Source organism: Triturus cristatus, chromosome 2_2 (genome assembly GCF_964204655.1).
Source record: "Triturus cristatus chromosome 2_2, aTriCri1.1, whole genome shotgun sequence".
In the NCBI taxonomy this organism is placed as follows: domain Eukaryota; kingdom Metazoa; phylum Chordata; class Amphibia; order Caudata; family Salamandridae; genus Triturus; species Triturus cristatus.
This window is the reverse complement of record NC_140582.1, coordinates 295,861,765-295,884,124: the sequence shown is the minus strand read 5'-3', so window position 1 is coordinate 295,884,124 and position 22,360 is coordinate 295,861,765.

Sequence of the window (22,360 nt, the reverse complement as noted above, 5' to 3'; positions counted from 1 at the left end):
GTCCGCAGCCCTTTGGGCACCCTCCACCGCAGAGAAAATCCAACTGTGACTTGTGGCTTCAAAACATATGTTCAGGATTCCAATATTAGTTATGTGTAGCATATGTGACTGTAGGGTTGGGGGTTAAATATGCAGTGTGACATCAGCAGCAGCATCCGTGGAGGGGTGAATGTTGTAAGTGGTACTGCAGCTGTAGGCAGTGACAGGGTGGTATTTACCAGAGCCAGGAGAGTAGTGGCTGGCAGATAGCAACACTAGTAATGCAGAAGCGTAACATAAATGCTACAGACAGCCGGCGTATGAAGAGGCTTGAGAGGGGCTACATCAGAGACAGTAACAGTGGGAAGGGATTTGAGAGAGACTGCATCAGAGACGGCAGTACTGGTAGGGCAGTATTAGAGATCTGGCTCGGCTGCCAGAATAAGAGAAAGCTGAACTGGGGTGGAGACTTCTTGAGCCAGTGAAATGGTTTCAGCGGCCTGAACGAGACTTCATATGGGCGTCGGGCACGTTATAGCCTGTGTCACCTAGTAATCATTCAAATGTGTGGTGGCCATGTTACAGTCAGGATCACAACTCACAACGGTTTCCACCTTGATTCCTTCTTGCAGACATTCAACCCGTTGCCCTCAGAGACATGGCTGCCTCGGTTCGTTCCCCTCAGAGAAATGGATTCCCTGCTCTTTGCCCCTCACAGACAGCCACGATGACCTTGGCTCCTCCGCTCGTTGATGCTCACCCCCCACCTATCCCTCACAGACATGGCTGCCTTGGCTTTTTTTGACTCCATGATCACAGTTTCGAATCCTGTGGCATCCACACAACTTTTAGCCTCTGGGACATGACGTTGATGTGTCTGTACAATGAGGGGCGGCCGAGGATGGCGCCGGGTGCTGCCAACCAGAAGGGATAGAGAAAGTGTAGAAGCAGGAAGAAGGATGGAGGCAGAGACTAATCTCTGAGAGGTGAGCGCACAGCAGGCAGCGACTGAAAGGGACAGCAGGAGAGGAAAGACAGGGTTGAGAGCGGCTCTGTAGCTCTGCAGTCGACATATATTGAGAGCAAGATCTCTGTGCTATCTATTTCATACTAAAATGCTTCTCGATATGATGTCCATATGTCTTACAATTTATTTTTCATTTATGATAAACAAATCTACAGACAAACCAAAGGACGGCGATGGGGATGTGCTTTGCCCCAGTTTTGCGGGGTTGTACCTGGGATGGTGAGAGGAGCAGGTCGTAAGCAACATCTGGTCTTTTGATAATCACGTCGTCCTTTGGTTAAAATATATCAACTATATTTTCTAAATTTGGAAAGGAGATCTAGAACAAGCATATGATTTTGTCAGTATATGAAATGATAACTCTTTGAACCCTACATTTACAAGTCACATGCACAAAACCACAATAGTGTCAACGGTAACAGATTGGAAAGCAATCTGTTCTGTAAGGAAAATGCATGGAATAATCTATTGCTTGCAGAAAGTTGTCACCCAATGAATTTGATTCACAGTATCCTGTTTGGTGAATTGTTAAGAGCCAAAAGGAATTTTAGCTCGGAAGAATGGTTTCAAAAAGAAAAACAGATTATGATAGACAGCTTTTTGGAAAGAGGTTATTCAAAAAGGGTGATCAAACAGGTATGTGAGAACATGAACAAATTTTTGAGAACTGAACTCCTAACTCCCAGTACTGAAAGTCAGGCTGAGGGACATTTGGTGAGGTGTATTACCTGCTTTCACAGTCAGGCCTGGGAAGTTAAACACAGTATTAAAAAGTTCTGGGATGTTCTAAAAACTGACTCTGATTTAGTGAGGTATGTAGGGGAAAATCCACAGGTTACCTTCAGAAAGGCTAAATCCTTAAAATACTCCTTAAGTCAGAGCCTAACAACATCCAACATTAAAATGAATACAATACAGGGTTTCTATACATATCTATAGTCCATCAACTGTTTAAGATAACAAAATATCTAACTTGTAATTCCGATCATGTGATCTAAGCATTAAGCTGTCAATGCAACAAATACTATATTGGAAGTACCATTCATAAAGCAAAGAAAAGAGTGCTGGAACACCTGAGGGCAATAGATAAGGCTGATAAACAGTATCCTATTGCCAGGCACTTTAAATTGCAACATAATCAGAACGCAAAATTGCTATCCTTTTGTGTATTGGACAAGTTCTTGATCAGAGAGAGAGGAGGTAACAGAGTGCAATAGTTAAGACGATTAGAATCTACACTGATCATTAGGTATAACACTCTGCATCCTTCAGGGCTTAACCTGGACAAAGATCTAGCAGTACACCTAGGCTAATAGATAATATGAGGACTTTTGTAATGTTTCTGATAATGAAGTCCCTCCATTAAAATGAAAAACTATGGCATGTTTAAATTTCAATTACGATTTTGTTGTGGTTTTTTAATTGGTTTTGTTTGAATTCTATTGCAGATTTACCAGAAACTACAGGGAGAAAAGTGGATGCAAGAGAGCTAATTATCTTTAGTCCAGTGGGGCTTATTCCATTTTTTGCCTGACCATGTGAGCAGGTTTAGGTTTAGTTATTTGGTATGGTTTTTGTTATTTGGTCAAAATGAAAGCTGGAGTAAATTTGGATTAGAAATATGATGATGTGCTTTTTGCAACAGATATTTAGTAATTAATTTAAGCATGCCCACTTGGGCTGAATTGTATCAAAGATGAACTCATGAAATTAAAATTGTTGAATTGCAAAATGAATTGTCTGAAAACATGCACATTTATGTATGCATCCTGAGGTTGCAAAATGTTTGACCAAAACTGACTGATGCTAAGTATTTTAGAAAATTGGAAAAATACAAATAATATGCATCATTTAATTTTAACATTTTGTATTTATGTGTACATACCATATGTAAATATCTTTATCCGAGAGCTCCGGAAATGCATTGGGTAAGATTGTTGCACTGATCTAAATAAACAAACTTGAAGTACATTGGAGCCACGATATGATTTTCTTAATTTATGGCTAATATAAATATAACAGAAGGTTCATGCAAGAGTTGGGATTTACATATATAAAATAATATTCAAAACAATTGAACTACATATTGAACATTATAAATAAAACCTATATTAGCATTAACCATAGAAGAACATAACTGATCAAGGAAATTTAAACTAAACTAACCACTATAATCAGACTATAAACAAACATAACCAATAAAATCATATATAACTAAATCACCAGTATAAAAGGCACACACATTTTATCAACCTAATACTGCAAAAATGACAAAAGGTGTAAAACGAGGAAACTCTGCCGCATTCTCTGACCAGACCCTGAAAATAAGAAATATATATATCTCTTCAACTACTTTGCAAAGTAAGGAAAACTTAGATTTAAACTAAAATGTACTTGTAATTCAAATTCAAATTGTTAAAAAGCAAATAATTAAGAAAACACTTTTCAACTTCTATCTCTTTCCATGTCCTCACTAAAGGTAAATGTACTACAACTTCGAAGAGTGCAAACTTGCTGAAAAACAACACCACTCACAAACCAGAAGACACATAAAAAAATAAGTATATGTATATTAATATAAAGTAGAAACTCCCCCAGACCGATTGAAATAAAGCCTAATGACCTCAACCCCTACTACCTAACTACAAATAAACATTTATAATAAAACTGACACTCTTTTTTACTTTCAACATAAAAAGAAAACACCACTTCTACATTACAACACCCCCAACGGAAAAGCTGCTAAAAAGGTGAAACATCTAAGAAGAACATACATGCAAGTATAAATAATAAATGTAGTTGCATACCTTTATATGCAAATAACCAATGTACAAACATTTTAAAATGTTACTTATTTATACTATTACCCTACTTTCAGACACAATGGCAGAAAGAGCAAGATACATAGCATCTCAGAAAGGAAAGCAATTACTGAATCATATGGGCTACACCTTCAACCAAGAGAGTACATTGATGAAAGACGTACAATGAAAATGTACCAAATATTATTCTAATGCATGCTAGGGGAGGGCCACTACAAAAGATAATGTTGTAAGAATGTAGGGGCACACAACCAACCCCCAAATGTGACAGAAATAGAAGTAAGAAAGGTATTGAAGGATATAAGAGAGCAAGCTCTAGGTCCCAGGAGCCCACAACCAAAATCACTAAACTCCCCAAACACATCACAGGCCAACTACCACCTATGCCCACATTAAAACATTTAATTACAACTAAATATGCCACCAGCAATACCCCCTGACCCTAGAAGATACCAAGATATAGAAATCCCTAAACGCTTACTAAATTGCACATAATGCGGAACCCTTCCTCTTATGTGACAACCTAAACAATGATAGACAAATCCTAATGTTTTCTACAGCAGATATCTTATTAAAAGTTAGCCATTGTCAAATCTTTGTGATGGATGGGACCTTTAAAATGTGTCACAAACCATTCCCTCAGATATGCACAATAAATGGTAAATCTAAAAATGCAAATATACCTTTTACATATGCCCTACTACAAAGTAAACAAATTAGCACTTACAACAAACTCTTAAACCACATTAAACACAAAACAAATTACTACCCACAAAAATCATAGACTTTGAACAAGCCATGATTCAAACCATTTAAAAACATTATCGCCACACAGGCCTACACAGCTGTTGCTACCATTTTAATGAAAGCATATGGAGACATCGCCAACAATATGCACTAAGTGTAGAATATGCTAAAGAAAGTCAATTTGCCTTTGAAATAATAAAATGATAGTATTAGCCTATGTCCCTGTCACTGAGGTAGGTAGCTAACCACTACAATGTACTAATAGAAAGCCCTTTCTACCAATAAAATGAACACAAACTAAGTCCCTTAATAGATTATTTCGAGGATACTTTGTTTTGGCAGACTACATCACTCCCAACACAAATGCCAACCATATTCCAAATAGCATGTTGTAATGTCTATGACAACACCTTGGCACAGGAAGCCAAAACAGACAACTAAGTGGAAGGATGACACAATGTCTTCCAATCAACAATAGACAGGACCCAACTTACCAGCTATAAATGTATAGGAGCATTGCAAAAAGCGCAAAGCTACCAACAACTACAAATGGTCCAATCTGTGACTCAAACTGCACCTAAACTTACCAAACAAACGAAAAGAATGTAAAACATGCTACTGTTTAGGTCGCTGAGTGTTTTTGGCACTGCCATTTAGTGCCAAAGCGCTCTGCTTTTCATATACATACTGGTGATCGGTGTCAGGACCAGCAGATCAGGCGCTACAGTGATCCCCAAGCTAAAAGGAGTAAGACTGGAATCTAAGATGGCCGCCGCTGTTGGAACGCGTGAGCAGCAGGTTAGCGCTCTAGCGTTCCAGGTCAATCAGTAGGATCCAGGTGTCAGCCCGGTGGAGAGGCGCACTTCACCGGAGTCGTGAGGAGAGAGAGTTGTTGTTTGTGCCACGCGTCTGAGAAGAGAATTTATCGTCGAGTTTTGAGAGGAAAACAAGTCCAAGTTTTCAGAGCACTAAGTAAGACTGTTCCGTAACTCCCCTCGGAGTATATTAGTGAGAGTTACTTGCCTACAAAACGAACTTAAGTGAAAGAAGACAAGCTCATGTTTTATCTCGTTTATCCTAGAATAATATGTCATAAGTACCAGTACCATTTCTGAAACGAAGTTTGTGAGGAGAATTTTAGTGACAATGAGAATAATAGTACTTATGTTCCTCAGTTAAAATCCAGTCAGTAGTCAGAGAAGGAACCCGAATTACAACCCACAGAGAATTGCCTTTTGAACTGTTATTACCTCAGGGTAGTGTATAAATAGAACAGTGCGCAGAATCAACATAGTGGGGCAGGTCTCCCTCGATGGTAGCGATAAAAGACTCCCAAAAAGCCTCCTAGGAATCCTTCCAGTTGGGCAGATATAGGAGCAAAAACACGAGGAGGAAGTAAAGAAAAGAAACATGGTAGCAGTACACATTAACTAGAAGAAGAAGAAGTACTCACCAACCAGAATCCAGTTAAAGGCGCCATCAGTGGTATCTAGGGTAAGCGAGCCAGTAGAAGCCAGGAAATAAAAGTTTAGTAGAAGGAGAGAGTAGGATAATTAAGAGAGATCATTTGTTATTGCAGAAAAGCTACACCACAAGGCGACACCACCACCACACAACAGAAGAGGAGCATCGGTCACTAAAGTCAGGGTGGGTATAACCTAAGAAAGGTCACTTAGGGCATAGTAGAATAGAGTGTAGAGTAGAGCACTTAATTAAATATTATTTTTTCCCTCACAGTACATCCACTTCAATCACAGCAGTGGAAGATAGGAAGAGCGACAACACTCAAGAAAGAAAAAGACGTAGTGACTGTCTCTTCTCTGTCCAATTCCCCTTTCCCCCCACCGGTTCACTTGGGCTTACTCGTATAATCGGCGAGAGGCCCAGAGAGCTGGGAAGGGGCGTTGGGAACATTCTGCTCCCGAGCGATCCAGAAGAGCACAGAGCCTGACAGAGTGAAGTGCCCACGTTTTTTATTCGCTCTTGAGCAGAATGGCTGAAGGTTTGGACTTGAAAAAATTAGGAGAGGTTTTAGAAGGAATCCAAAGAGAGTTAATTTCCGTTAGAGAGGAGAATAGGGAATTGCGAAAGGAAACCACAGATTTAAACTTAAAAATGAGTGGCATAGCCTCGGACCCAAGTTTTAGGTACCCAGTCAATTCAGAAGGAGCGGCCAATGAGTCTTCAGGCACTCAGCCTAAAGTAACGACACAAGTAATTCATTCCTTGTCACCTGTAATCCCCTTGGCGCCCCCAGAGCGTTTTAGTGGAGATCCCCAGAAGGCACAGGTATTTTTGACCCAATGCACGTTACACTTTATGTGTCGTCCGGTATTATTTCCCGATGCGCAGTCTAGAGTGGCCTTCATATTGTCGTACTTAAGCGGAGATGCGGCGTCGTGGTCAATGCCTCTGGTCACCTGTAACGCTCCATTATTATATGATCTGGATGAATTCAAGAAGGAATTCCTTCGCATTTTTGACAGAAGAAGAGTATCCCAGGCCACAGACAATGAACTATTGGAAATAAAACAGGGAAGCAGAGACCTAGTAGCTTACTTGGCTCAATTTAATAAGTTGGTGGTAGAAACGGAATGGCCTGAGAACAAGAGAGCTGCTGTGTTTTATCGAGGTCTAAAGGACGAGTTGAAAGACGCATTAGCACAAGTTCCCAATCGACCCACGGAGATATCAGCATTGATCGATCTAGTTTTAGAAATTGACTTCCGTCAAGGAGAGAGAAGAGGAGAAAGGAGGCGAGATTATCGTCCAAGTGTGCCTCGGTTTGATCGGGTGAGAACAGAAGGCAGTAAGGAAGGTGACGTTGCCCGTGGGGGAGAGCCCATGCAAATTGGGACAATTCGAGGTCCACTTTCCAAGGAGGAGAAGGAAAGAAGGAGGCTGAACAAGCAATGTTTATATTGTGGAGGATCTGGGCATTTTGTTCGGGATTGCCAGAAGAAGCCCAAGCAGAAGCCGGCGGGAAACGCCTTGCACCACCAGTAAGTGGAGTTGGACTGGTGGTTGCAGATGAAGAAACAGCTCCAAATACTCATACCCTGGCGAATACCTTGCAGTCTGCAGCTCCGCACTTAATCTTAATGATGACGCTGCGTTACCGAGAACAAACATTACGGCGAGTCGCAGTGATGTTAGATTCGGGAGCAACAGGCAATTTCTGTGACCTGAAATTCGCGGAAAAGATTGGATTGAGGGCCATCAAGAAGGAAAGAAGTGAGGCAGTTCGAGCAGTAGATGGCACGAATCTTTCATCTGGACCCATAGTGAGTCATACTGAAATCGTGGAGTTGGAATCTGAAGAAGGTCATCGAGAAGATCTCCAATTCAATTTGATCGATGCTCCACAGTTCGAATTAATCCTGGGGTTACCATGGCTCACCGAACACAACCCCACAATAGATTGGGGAGCTCGTACGGTGTCCTTGAACTCAGAGTATTGTAAGGAACACTGTTATTTGGGAGGTCCCGGACATCAAGAAAAAACTCAGGCCCTTCTTTTAAGCGAAGGACAATCCACAATCTGTGTGATCAACACCGTAGAACTACCTGAAGAATATGCAGAGTACCAAGATGTATCTAGTGAAATGGAGGCGGAAAGACTTCCTCCGCATCGAAACTTCGATTGCAAGATAGAATTGGAACCCGGATCCAACCTTCCATGCAGTAGAATCTATGCTCTAACTGAGAAGGAGGATGAGCACTTGAAGGAGTATCTGCACAAGTATCTGGAGAACGGTTTTATAAGACCGTCGCAGTCACCAGTGTCGTCGCCACTTTTTTTTATTCCAAAAAAGAGTGGGGAATTAAGAACCTGCATTGACTACAGAGCAATAAACAGAATAACGGTTAAGAATCGGTACCCCTTGCCCTTAATTTCTGTATTACTGGATCAGGTGAAGGAAGCAAAAATTTATACAAAATTGGACTTGAGAGGGGCCTACCACCTGGTCCGAATTCGGGAAGGGGACGAGTGGAAGACGGCATTTCGGACAAAACATGGCCTATTTGAATATCAAGTAATGCCGTATGGCCTATGTAATGCCCCAGCAGCTTTTCAGCATTTCATCAATGATGTTTTGAAGGAGTTTATCGATCGGCATGCATTGGTGTATATAGATGACATACTCATTTATTCGAGCAATGTGGAAGAACATGAAGAGCATGTCAAGAAGGTGTTGCGGAAACTGCGAGAGCACCGTCTTTATGTCAAACTGGAAAAATGTGCCTTTGGTGTATCGTCCGTGGAATTCTTGGGTTTTGTGCTCGCCCCCAGTGGGGTGACTATGGACGAGAGTAAAATCAAGGCAGTTCTGGAGTGGGAATCTCCGAAATCCGTGAAGGAAATCCAAAGTTTTATCGGATTTGCCAATTTTTACAGGAGGTTCATTCAAAATTTCTCTCAGAAGTTAATTCCAATGACAAGGCTGCTGAGGAAAGGCGTCAAATTTGTGTGGTCAGAGGAGGCAGAAGAGTCATTCAAACAGTTAAAAAGAGATTTTACTACCGCCCCAATTCTATTGCATCCAGATCCATCAGAGCCATTTTTTGTAGAGACAGATGCCTCCAATTGGGCCTTAGGAGGAGTGCTATCACAGAGACACAAATCAACTGGTCAACTGCACCCAGTGGCCTATCGTTCGAGGAAGTTGACGGCACCAGAAATTAATTATACCATCACTGAGAAGGAGTTGTTGGCAATTAAGGATGCCTTCAAGGACTGGAGACACTACCTAATGGGGGCCAGACATGTGGTAACCGTCTACACAGATCATCGAAATCTGAAATTCTTGAAGTCTGCGAGAACCTTGACACCAAGACAGTTAAGATGGTCATTATATTTTGCGGACTATGACTTTATAATCACTTATCGTCCAGGGGCTCAGAATGGTAAGGCGGATGCCCTATCTAGGAGAGGAACTGAAGAAGTCATGGAGGAGGTCAAGGACCAGACTATCATCCCTTCAGAGAAAATAATTGGAGCAGTTTTGCGAGAATCACAGGACAAGAAGAAGCAATTCTCTATGACCAAAGAGGAATTGGAAGAATGGGTGAGAGAAGATTCAGGTCGAGAGGTTCGGGAAGGTTTACCATATCATCATGGGGTCCTTTACTTGCCGACAACAGAAATGCAGCAACAGGCCTTGAAGGAAAGTCACGATGATCTGTTGGCAGGCCATAAAGGAATAACTAAGACCGAAGATCTAGTGAGGCGACGTTTTTGCTGGCCCAGTTTGGCAAAGGATGTGCGACAATATGTGGCCACTTGTGACATTTGCGCTAGGGGAAAGCCGGAAAGACAAGCTCCGCAGGGGTTACTACAACCTTTGCCTACACCACCACACCCATGGCACACGATAACCTTGGATTTAATAGTAGATTTACCATCCAGTAAGGGTTATGATACTATTTTGGTGTGTGTAGACGCATTTACTAAGATGGCACATTTTGTACCATTGAAGGGAGTACCCACGGCAGCAATTCTGGCGCATGCCTTTAGCCAACACATAGTTCGAGCCCATGGCATACCCAGGGTGGTGATATCCGATAGGGGATCCCAATTTTTATCCCATTTCTGGAAGGCCTTCACTAAAAAATTAAGTATTGATTCTAGGTACACGACTAGTTATCACCCAGAGACAGATGGCCAAACGGAGCGCACAAACCAAGAGTTAGAGCAGTACCTAAGACTATGCTTGTTAGAACAGGAAGGAGACTGGCCGGATTATCTGTGGGCAGCGGAGTTTGCCCACAATAATGCAAAAAACATGTCCACAGGTTTTTCCCCCTTTTATTTAAACACAGGAAGACATCCCCATCAAGCTGTAGATTTTCAAGAGGTAGATGTTCCAGCAGTAACAAATTTGGTTGATCACATGACGAGAGTGCATTCACTAGCCACAGACAATTTAACCAAGGCAAAGGCGACTTACAAATTCTATTCTGATAAAAGAAGAAGGAAGGAACCAGACTTACTAGTTGGAGAGAAGGTTTGGCTAAACACAAAAAATTTTAGGCTCAAGGGGGTTAGGAAGTTTCAACCCAGATTTGTAGGGCCATATGAGATTGAGAAAAAACTAAGTACTGTAAACTATCAGTTGAAGTTACCCAAAGGATTGCGGGTGCATCCAGTTTTTCATGTCTCTTTATTGAAAAAGGTTTCAAGAGATCTACGAGTCAAAATACCCCCAAAACCAATCCAAACTGAATTAGGGGACGAATTTGAGGTACAGCGAGTTTTGGATTCCAAGATACGAAATGGCCAAATGTACTATTTATTGGATTGGAAAGGTTATGGGCCTGAAGAAAGAGCGTGGGAAGTTTCTTCAAACATCCATGCTCCTCGTTTAATTAGGGAATTTCACAGGAGATTTCCTAATAAGCCCAGGGTGGGAGGACGCCCTTTGAGAGGGGGTACTGTCAGGACCAGCAGATCAGGCGCTACAGTGATCCCCAAGCTAAAAGGAGTAAGACTGGAATCTAAGATGGCCGCCACTGTTGGAACGCGTGAGCAGCAGGTTAGCGCTCTAGCGTTCCAGGTCAATCAGTAGGATCCAGGTGTCAGCCCGGTGGAGAGGCGCACTTCACCGGAGTCGTGAGGAGAGAGAGTTGTTGTTTGTGCCACGCGTCTGAGAAGAGAATTTATCGTCGAGTTTTGAGAGGAAAACAAGTCCAAGTTTTCAGAGCACTAAGTAAGACTGTTCCGTAACTCCCCTCGGAGTATATTAGTGAGAGTTGCTTGCCTACAAAACGAACTTAAGTGAAAGAAGACAAGCTCATGTTTTATCTCGTTTATCCTAGAATAATATGTCATACGTACCAGTACCATTTCTGAAACGAAGTTTGTGAGGAGAATTTTAGTGACAATGAGAATAATAGTACTTATGTTCCTCAGTTAAAATCCAGTCAGTAGTCAGAGAAGGAACCCGAATTACAACCCACAGAGAATTGCCTTTTGAACTGTTATTACCTCAGGGTAGTGTATAAATAGAACAGTGCGCAGAATCAACATAGTGGGGCAGGTCTCCCTCGATGGTAGCGATAAAAGACTCCCAAAAAGCCTCCTAGGAATCCTTCCAGTTGGGCAGATATAGGAGCAAAAACACGAGGAGGAAGTAAAGAAAAGAAACATGGTAGCAGTACACATTAAGTAGAAGAAGAAGAAGTACTCACCAACCAGAATCCAGTTAAAGGCGCCATCAGTGGTATCTAGGGTAAGCGAGCCAGTAGAAGCCAGGAAATAAAAGTTTAGTAGAAGGAGAGAGTAGGATAATTAAGAGAGATCATTTGTTATTGCAGAAAAGCTACACCACAAGGCGACACCACCACCACACAACAGAAGAGGAGCATCGGTCACTAAAGTCAGGGTGGGTATAACCTAAGAAAGGTCACTTAGGGCATAGTAGAATAGAGTGTAGAGTAGAGCACTTAATTAAATATTATTTTTTCCCTCACAGTACATCCACTTCAATCACAGCAGTGGAAGATAGGAAGAGCGACAACACTCAAGAAAGAAAAAGACGTAGTGACTGTCTCTTCTCTGTCCAATTCCCCTTTCCCCCCACCGGTTCACTTGGGCTTACTCGTATAATCGGCGAGAGGCCCAGAGAGCTGGGAAGGGGCGTTGGGAACATTCTGCTCCCGAGCGATCCAGAAGAGCACAGAGCCTGACAATCGGTGTATACATGATTGGCTGATTTGCATTAGCTGTAAGTCCCTTGTCTGGGGGTTAGACATATACCCAGGGCATGTAAGACAAATGCTCCTCCATGGGCCTGAAGCACTGGAAGTTCCACCCACAGAAGTAGCTCTTCAAACATGCCACAGGTTTGCCCTGGTGGGGCATGTGTGTTCAGGTTACTGTTACTTAGCTTGGCATTTAAAAAGCTACTTGTCAAGGTTTTGCATGTCTCTTGGCACACCGGAGTACTCCCTGGGCCAGGGGGGCAGTGTCGGGAAGAGGCAAGGCATGGGGGCAGGTGCGCTGCAAGAACTGGTAGTAAATGGCACTGGATGGTGTGTTTGATACAGTAAGCCTGCATTTCAAATTAATTAACATGGGGGACCAGTGGAATCGCTATTGAGCATTATTTCCTATGTGCAGACGGGTTGCAGTATAGTGTTTGATACCAATGAGCTATTATTGGCAAATCCTCGCAACGTTGTGCGAGTGGATTGGACATTACTAATGTCGAAATGCAACTTAGGGAAAGTAGGCATTTCTGTGTTCATGGCTCTGTGTGCCTGTCAGCCTATCTCCAATCCTTTTCTAGATGCTGGAGCAACTGCTCTGTGCATTCCTGATAGAAGGCCATAAACTAGGGGCTCAAGGGAAACTGCAGACTTCTGACTCTGAAGGGCCTTCCTGGGATGAATACGAAGGGGTGGAATTGGCACTAGCATTCCAAGGGGCAGGGTCTTCGCCCCACTACAGATATTGATCAAGCCTCCAAGGGTAGGATGGCAGACAGGACAACATTTTGAGAGGGCCAGTGCATTTCAAAGGTGGCCTTTTGAACTGATCTCATCTTCAAAGGCCAATGTGGGTGGGTATAACTACTGGGGCTCTGCCCTCAGGAGTTAGAGGCACTTTTGGGATTGGAACCATACTATGCTGGTTCGCGCTAGAACATCAACAAGAGGAACTGTTGGGGCAGGAGGGACTGCAACTGAATTGTCCACAGACTTGTGGTGGCCTGTGGCTTGTCATGCTCCAGGAAGGATACTATCACTTGGGTGATTTTTCCTGCATGTTGCTGGCCTGCAGCTAATTGCCCACTGTCATGGCCGGGGTCCCTAAGCACCCTCCATGAGCCGGTTGGCTGGCCTACTGTCCATGACATTCCAGGGACAGAAAGTATCTCCCTCAGTTCCACTATATCATAAGGACCGCGCAGGGTGGTTCAGAAACTGGTGGAAGCGATTGTTGACCTTCCTGACATAAGCTGTAATCGCACTGTGCAGAGGAGTGTGCTTGTAATGATCAGCAGACCATCTGGTGTCCCAGAATGTGAGGAGTTTGAGGAGTGCTGGGGAAGTGTGCTGTGTCCGAGGGACCGGTGCTTGCAACTGGGAAGCTGTCCTAGCTCACAATCTCGAGAGTGGTGTCCAATGGGTGTTGGGGGATATTTGCTGAGTCAACAGGTCCCAAGCTGGAAGCCTAGAGTGTATCCGACCTCCAGATCGCAAGGACGACAGTGCCTGACATCATGGCCTAAGTCCGAGGTCGCCTGCACCCTCCCCTTTGGCCCACGCCACAAGGAACTCTGTTATTAAGACTATTGTAACAGGGCCAGAGGGGTCCCGTTGTACACTGTATGCACACATGGGTGGCTGCCTGGACCAACTACAGTTCACACCTTCGCCTGAGGGTAAACATTTCTCCAGTTTGAAAGTGCGCCAGGTTCTGGTGTCACAGCCTTTTTCGAACAGGTGGATAGTAATCCCACACTCATGAAGGTGCCGCTGTGTGCCTGAAGGCCTAATCTAGAGGGATGAAACCAAGTAACTGTTTCCTTCTTCATTAGGTGGTCCCCACAATCTAATCACAGTGTTGTCAGCGGGTGCAACTTGTTGAATTGGCTGGTGGTATGGCTGAGGGACTGGGTCATGAGGCATTGTCAAAACCTGTAATTTATTGACCATTACCACTGTACGGGGTATGCAATATTTGGAATGATGTGTTTTATGCAAATTTGTTATTGGGAAAGTGAAATACCTCTGAACAGCCTACATACATGTTTCTGTCACTTTTGATGTGGGAGGAATTGCTTGGATCGTAAACACCGTGGTAAAGTAAGCACATGGGTTTATGTTGCCTAGGAGGCTAAGGGGATAACATGGCACGTGAATACCTATGACTAGTACATATATGTTCATGCCGTTCTGGTGCTACTGGGAGAGTTCAACAATTGCATATAGCTGTAAAGTATATATCCAATGTGTATGTCGTTTTGATTTCAATGTATGTGCAAAGACCAGTGTTTTATACATACGGTGTGGAGTCTTTTTGTAGTGTACTCAGTGTGTTGCGAGGGAGGTGTTGTGTCAATACTTTACATTTTGACCCTGAGGGTAAGCTTGACTTCTCTGTGCCAAGCTACCCGAGGGTGAGCACAGATCATCGGACAAGTGTTTTGTGCTCATCCTGTCTAAGAAGGTGGATTCTGTCTGGTTTCAATGCGTCACAGCCAGCCAGAAACCACTGGGTCTAACTCGGAGTAAATCACTTCGGTATGGTAAAAGGATATGTTGTGCATAACATCTATCCAGTTTATGAAGATGACATACTGGATGTCACCAGGGTTTTTATGAAATATTAGCTGTGCATTTCCAGTTAATGGAAATCTGCTGAAAAGCAATGGCAATTAAAAGGTCCAGCAATTTAGTATTAGAAAAATCTCCCTTACAACCTTCTTGGAGGCTACCAGGAAAAAAGAAAGATAAAGTTGAAAAGAATTAAATAAATACGAGAGGTGATAGGGGACAACCATGTCAGACACCTGTTTGAGGTGTGAAGTATGAAGTATTAAACCATTCACCATAACCAAAGCCTTTGGAGAATCGTACAGTGCAGATGTGTCAGAGAAAGTTTTATGTCCAAAACCATACCATTGTAAAACTTTACACATAAAAAAACAGTTAAGTCTAATAAAGGCTTTTTTGGCATCAATAGTGTTGGCAGCAAGGTGGAAGTTAAAGGTAGAGGACTTAGTTTAGACGTTAAAAAAGAGCCTAGTAATGTCTTCAATAAACCAGCTTGCTCTGGACTGATCAATTTGGGTAGAAAGGATTCTAATCAGAAAGCAAGAAGTTTAGCAAAGATCTTGTAGTCCACATTAACTCAGGAGATAGGGTGATTATTTTTACATAAGACAAAGGAATAAAATAAGTGTAACAATTTGAGTAGTAATGTGGGGGTAAAATGAGAATAACATTCTACAGTGAAACCATCTGATCCAGGAGTGTTTTAATTTCTTTAAGAGATGAAGAGCAGAAGTTACTTCAGAGAGGGAGATATTCTGATGTAGATATGATAACCCAGGCAAAGAAGTGGACAGTTTGTCAAGAATTTGAAGAAAAGAATCAATATTGTAATCAGGTGTTCTGGAGTGTAAAGAGATTTTTAAAAGGACGTGAATTCATTTAGAAAATCCCTCTCTTCAGGACCAGGGAACCTGAGTTGGATTGTAAAGCTTCCAATTTTGCATGATATTTTGGTGTTTTGAAATAATTGGCAAGAAATGTACCTGATTTATTATCATCACCATAATAACGAGCACTGCTCTTTAGTAAATATGTAGAAGCGTTGTCTGAGGAATTTTTAATAAAGTGAATTTTGGCTGTAACCAAATCAAGTAATGCATTAGGTGCCTTGGAAGAGTAATAATAATAATACAAATTTCATTTATAAAGCCCATGGTTACTTCACATGAAGTGTCCTAGTGCTAGCAAGCTGCGTACAGAAAATGATTAAGCACAACAGGAGGATCCTAACTGGAATCAAAAAGCCTGGTTTTCAGTTTTTTTCTGAATATCAGTTCAGAGGAAGCCAGCCGAAATTCCACAGGTAATAAATTCCAAATTTTGGGAGCCAAATAACTGAAGGCAGGACCACCAACTCTAGCTTTACTGACTCTGGGATTGGAGGTAGGTTTGGCCACCACCAATCTCAGAGTGTGGAGTAACCATGTCCTGTAGATAGGCAGGGCCTTGGCAGAAAAGAGATTTGTAACAATAACAGAGAGTCTTAAAGGTAATTCTCAGTTTCAATGGCAGCCAGTGCTGTTTCTTAAATGCAGTATTGATAGAGGCTCGCCTCAGGAGCAAGAGCAGTGTCTGGGATGTTGCATTCTGCTCCCATTGAAGCCTATTCAATCACTGTTGAAAGACACCTAAGTACAGAATATCACAATAGTTCAATCTGGAGACTGGGGACAGTGGTAGGGTCGGCTGCTGCCGTCCTGCTACCATTACCAGGGGCTATCTCCTGTACCATGACACGCTATTGAGGCTGTCTTTCTTTTAAACTATTGACTTTGACTCTTTGTTTTTATTGAACCTTTCAACAATAGCTCTCATGTTAAACATTTAATACTTAAGTTTTTCTTCGTTGCTGGTGTGCCCTGTTCCGCCGCGACTGTATTGCCGTTTGCTGCGTAGGGCTGAAATTCGGCCTAGGTTTTACTTCCAGCAACCACTATTTTCGGGCAAGGTGCGCAGGTTAATCATTGGGAGAAATACTGCCCATAAAAACGATGACAGAGTGGATGCGCCGCGGGCGCACCGAAGGCTCGCCTAAGGCAAGCCTGTCTGCGCCCGTCAGCGTCCTGGAGGCGACTGGCACCAGCTATGCTGCCTCTTTAGCTAAAGGTAAGAGTCTAAAGAGACACTATGATAGCGACGAATTGCTTAACTTAAAAACACCTTGCTCCGGTGAATGCTCATGGGCTGAGGCAGATAAGTGGGAAAACTTTCAATGCCTTGGTTGCAATTGTTTCTTCCCTCGGTTCCCTAATGAGCCCTCCAATCCCTCCTTTGCAAGTACTAGGGCATTTCCTACTGATACAGATAGGCACTTCAAAGCCATCTTACTCAACACTTGTTTGCTTCAAAAGCATGAGGCGCATATTTATTACCTCGTGTCAGACAATCAACCAGATCTCCTATTCCTAACTGAGACGTGGTTATCTGAGGCTTCAAATCCTACCACTGCCTCTGTCATCCGATGAGGCTACAAAATTCTTAGGAAAGATCGGCACACAGGGAAGGGAGACGGCATTGCCATAAAGTTTATACAAAATTTCTAGTGTCCCCCCCTTATATTTGACAGCATTGAAGGGGCTGATTTTTTTTGTGTTCGCTGCATGCTCTTACCGCATCAATGCACAGCAGGTATTCTGCTGTAAAGGCCGCTGGGGACACTTGGCAAATGTATTTCTTCACTTAATGCTGCCATCACTCCTCTTGCCATTAGATACAATCATTTCCTCCTTCTGGCAGATTTTAATATACATATGTACCAAACACAGAATCCTCTAGCAATCTCTCTGTCTGAAACGATGGGTACCTGCTACTTGACCTCCTAGATCTCATCTCCCATGCATAATAAGGGTCACAATTTGGACCATATTTTCTGCAACACGTTATTAAGAGTAACCCTCCACTCCACATTGCTTGGTCTGACCATTTCCTTCTTAGTTTTAAAATTCCATATGATAATAAGTTTCCCTTACCAAATATGACAAGGCAAGAACACAGCTACAGAAACTTACATAAAATATCTGTCCCTGCTTTGTCAGAGGCTCTAGAACGCTCTAGCCCGGCACTAGAGGGCAATCCAGATTCTGACGCTCTTAGGCTTGAAACATGGCTCCGGTCCAACATTGATACTGCGGCCCCATTGACCTCTCGCCCTGCAGGATTCATCCTTCTGCTCCTTGGTTTAATGAACCTCTTAGAACTAGTAAAAATATTTGTAGAGGTCTCAAAAGGAAGTGGTGAAAACACTACTCTCCTGAAGACAGGAAGTTATAATGTAGCCCTGAAAGTGCATTATAAAAAAGTGAGAGAGGCCAAGAAGAACTTCCTACAAAGTAAAATTGATATAGCTCACAACAACAGTAAAGACATTTTTAACATAGTGAAATCTTTCATTTCCCCTAGGGCAGCCAAGAAGGAGGCCCCTCTTTCAGCCGAGTGGCCCAAGCAAATAGCAACATCCCTCTACATGAAGATTTCTCTTATTTAACAGTCCTTCGACATGACATCAGAGGAGGACTTACGCCTTTATCAATCCCTAAATTAAAAATGATGTCCTGTGCAGCCCCCTGCACTGTTAGAGTGCCAAGAGCTGCAATTAGAGGAGTCATGCAACTACCTCTTGAGCCTTTAATCAGGTTCCCCCATCCATAGATGGCCCGTCCATCTAGTGACACCTTTAGCTCCTATTGTTAACCCTATAGTTAGCAAGGTGTTGCACATATCCCTCTCTGCTGGCATAATGCCAAAGATCTGGAAGCAGGCAAAAATCAGTCTGATTCAAAATATTACAGGCCTATTTCTCGCCTCCCAATTTTCTCTAAGGTTTATGCAAACAAAGCACTCTCGGAGCACATTGAAAATAGAGCACTGTTGCACAGCTCTCAGTCTGGCTTCAGGTTAAACTATAGTACAGAGTCTGCCCTATTGGAAGTCACGGAATACATCAAGGATAAGCTTGATCAGGGTGGCAGGGCAATTCTTGTGCTTCTCGACCGCTCTGCGGCCTTCAATATGGTTCTGCATGAGAGACTTCTCAACAGGTTAAGGAACATTGGCATGGGCGGGACTGCCTTGGCCTGGATGACGTCATTTCTGAATGACAGATTGTAGGAAATATGGACACCTCCCTTCTCATCTCCCATTCTAAATCTGAGCATATGAGTGCCACAGGACTCGATTCTTAACCCCACCCTCTCCAGTATATACATATCACCCATAGCAGTTCTGGTCGAGGAAGAAGGAGTTAAGATTATCTCCTATGCTGATGATATACAATTGATCTTTACTTGTGAAAAAGCTGTTGATTTTGTCGGAGACAGAATCAGATTCTGCCTCATGAAGGTTTTCAACTGGCTTAAAATTAATCAGTTAAAAAAACATCTGGACAAATCTGAGATTATTTTTTTGGGACAACCGGCAGTGGGTAACTGGAGCAATTGGTGGCCAACGGAGCTGTCTCCCCTTCCATTGGCCCAAGAAAGGGTTACAAACGTGGGCATTGTCATTTACAATGTCCTTTCCATGGGCCCCCTGACTCAAACACTGATTTGCTCATTTTTTGGCATACTCCCGCATGCTAAAAGAATGTCTCCCTCTGTTGTCAGTGGACACTAGGAAGATCGTAGTTCAGGCCTTAGTGACATCAAAATTGGACTATGCTAATAGCCTGTACCTTAGCCTACCCGATAACCTTATTCAGTGTTTACAAGTAGTTCATAATGCAGTGGCCAGAGCGATCCTTAGGCCAAAGCCTAGATCTCATCTGACTCCTATTCTTAAATCATTGCACTGGCTCCGAATGAAGGAAAGAATTAAGTTTAAAGCCATGGTGATATTTTTTAAAGCACTCCATGGCCACGTTGCTAAGTATCTTAAGAAGTGCATTATCCACTACATTCCAACAAGGACCTTAAGATCCTCTACTGCAGATCTCACATACCTCCGCAAAATACGCTTAACGGCATGGGGGAAGATCCTTCGGGTTTTTGAGTGCACAAACAACATGAAACAGCCTACCCGCCTCTCAGAGAGAATCAGCTGACTTGACAACGTTAAGAAAACACGCTTTAAAACCTGGCTTTTCAAGACTTAGCGTGAGCTTAGCATCCTGCCACTATATCCACCCTAGCCCTGATGTTCCATCCTAGCACCAGGACGCTCTAGCCGGAGTGTGTTTGCACTATATCAAATCCTTTCATTTCAAAACAAATCCTTTCATTTCATATAGCCTGTACCTGGACTACTGTTTTTTGGGCTGGGAGAAGGTGCAGGAATTTATTTAGGGATCACAAAATCCCAAAACACTTTCCTGCAATCGAACGAAAGCTTCTCATTGAACCAGGTGCCCAGGTTCTTAACCTTGGTCTTGGGGGTGGTAAGGGACCAAGTTTATCTGGCCACCAAACATTAAACCAGTTGTTCAGATAACATAATATTGATGTTCTAGTTGATAATAGATGCTAGTAACTAAGTGAGTTGCTTATGCAAGGATTTCTTTTTCTGAGAAACTTAATTGATAACAAAGCCACGTGCAGTAGCCTTACAGGTGTCCCTTTCTAATTGTGTGGAGAGGAGAACAAAATTCAGAAGAAAATGCAAGGAAAGAGGAAGCAAAGTGGGTGTCTGTCAGTAAGGTATTATTAAATCGCCGTATATGAGGTAGTCTGTGGAGGGGCAGCAAATCACGGTCGACAATCACAGAGCTGTGATCTGCAATTACTATTGGAGCAATTTCTGCTTTGAGCAGATGTTGAGAAAGGTGTTTACTAGGAAATAAATGGTCTTGTCTAGTGAGAGAGTTATACAATGAGGAGAAAAAAGTGTATTCACGAGCTGTTGGGTTACACAAACACTAGGAGTCTACTAATGACATGTGGGAGATGAAAGAACAGAATTGTTTGTGCATATTATAAGGGATGAATTTAACTGGGGTTTAGCTATCTAAAAAGGGTCAGTATTTTGATTACAATCACCAGCTATAAGAAAGCATTCATCATCAAATTGAAAGCATTTATTTTCAATATCAGGCCACAACAAAAAGTGGTTCTGAGTAGGGCCGTAGATATTATAAACAGTTAAAATAATTTTGTTAATAATAGGCTTAGTAAAAATCCATCTAACCTCATTATCCATTTCGTGTGAAAGAACAGAAACATATATCTATATATATGTCTATTACGAAAAATAATAACACAATTTTTCTTGGTTGTAGTGGGGGAAACAAGCAGAGTACCCACCCACGGCCTCCTCAATTTATGTGCTTTCAAATCAGTGAGGTAAGTTTCTTGAAGAAGCACTACGTCAGGAGTATATTTTGCTAGAAAGGATAGAATTCACAGTCGCTTTATAGGATTATCTAATCCATTAACATTCCAGGTAATAACTCTGAATTATAACAATTTCAAACATTTAAAGACAAAAAGCTGATCCAAAAGAAATATTCAGATATATAGGGGTGGTTGAGATAGGAAATTGAAAGAGAAGAAACAAGGAGGAAAGAGAGAGGAGATGAAAGTATAAAAGAACACAGCACAAGCCATAAACATGGCGACTGAGGGGAGTACCTGCTTGGGATGATAAACAAGGGAGGGGGTGGTAACAGAACATCACGAGGACAGACACAAGAAGCCATGCACGGCAGACCACCATGAACAACAAGATGTTAACAAAAGGGCAATAAACAACCTGCAACAAGTAAAAGATAATATTAATAGTAAGGACATAAATGTGAAAAACATTATGCTACAGGGTGTGAGGAAACAATAGCATATATAAAATAAATACACAGCATTTGGAAGAAAAAGAGACACATTCAGATAACTCAATGACTTGAAGGACCAGCAATTTCCATGGAAGTAGGTGCATTGTCCTAAAGAACTTTCTTACATTTTGCTGTATCTGCAAAGGTAAGTGAATTAACCTGTATGTGACCTTGAAAGGACAGGGATGAAGCAGACCAAAACGAGCTCCATGCTCCTCAAAGTTGGTCGAAGAGAAATAAATGCCTTCCACCTATCAGCTGTAGATGTGGCAAAATATTGTGTAAGAAATAACTTAGAACCAGACCAGGCAATGTGTTTGATAGTTTGGTAGCTTGTAGGACTTTAAGAAGGTCCATGTTTTCCAAAACAAGGATAATAATTTCCCTAGGTTTGTGTGAAGTAGAGCCATTACACCCAAGTCTATGAGCAAGCTGTATGTTGAGTTTGAGCAAAGTGGAAATGATTACAAGTTGTGGCCACAAAGTATTGAAGAAAGAAACATAGTCTTGACATTCAACATCTTCAGGAAGACCGTAAATATGGAGATTATTGAACCTATTTATATTTTCAAGGTCTACAGAATTTTGTGTAATGAAGCTAATCTCTCTCTGCATGTCAGCAATCTTGGAAGTGTCATCCTGCAGGTCATTGATCCTTTGTCCTGCTTCTTCAAGTCTAGATTCCATAGAAGACCATTTTGCATCTAAGTTCTATATCTAGACATCAGTTTCTTCCACATATGG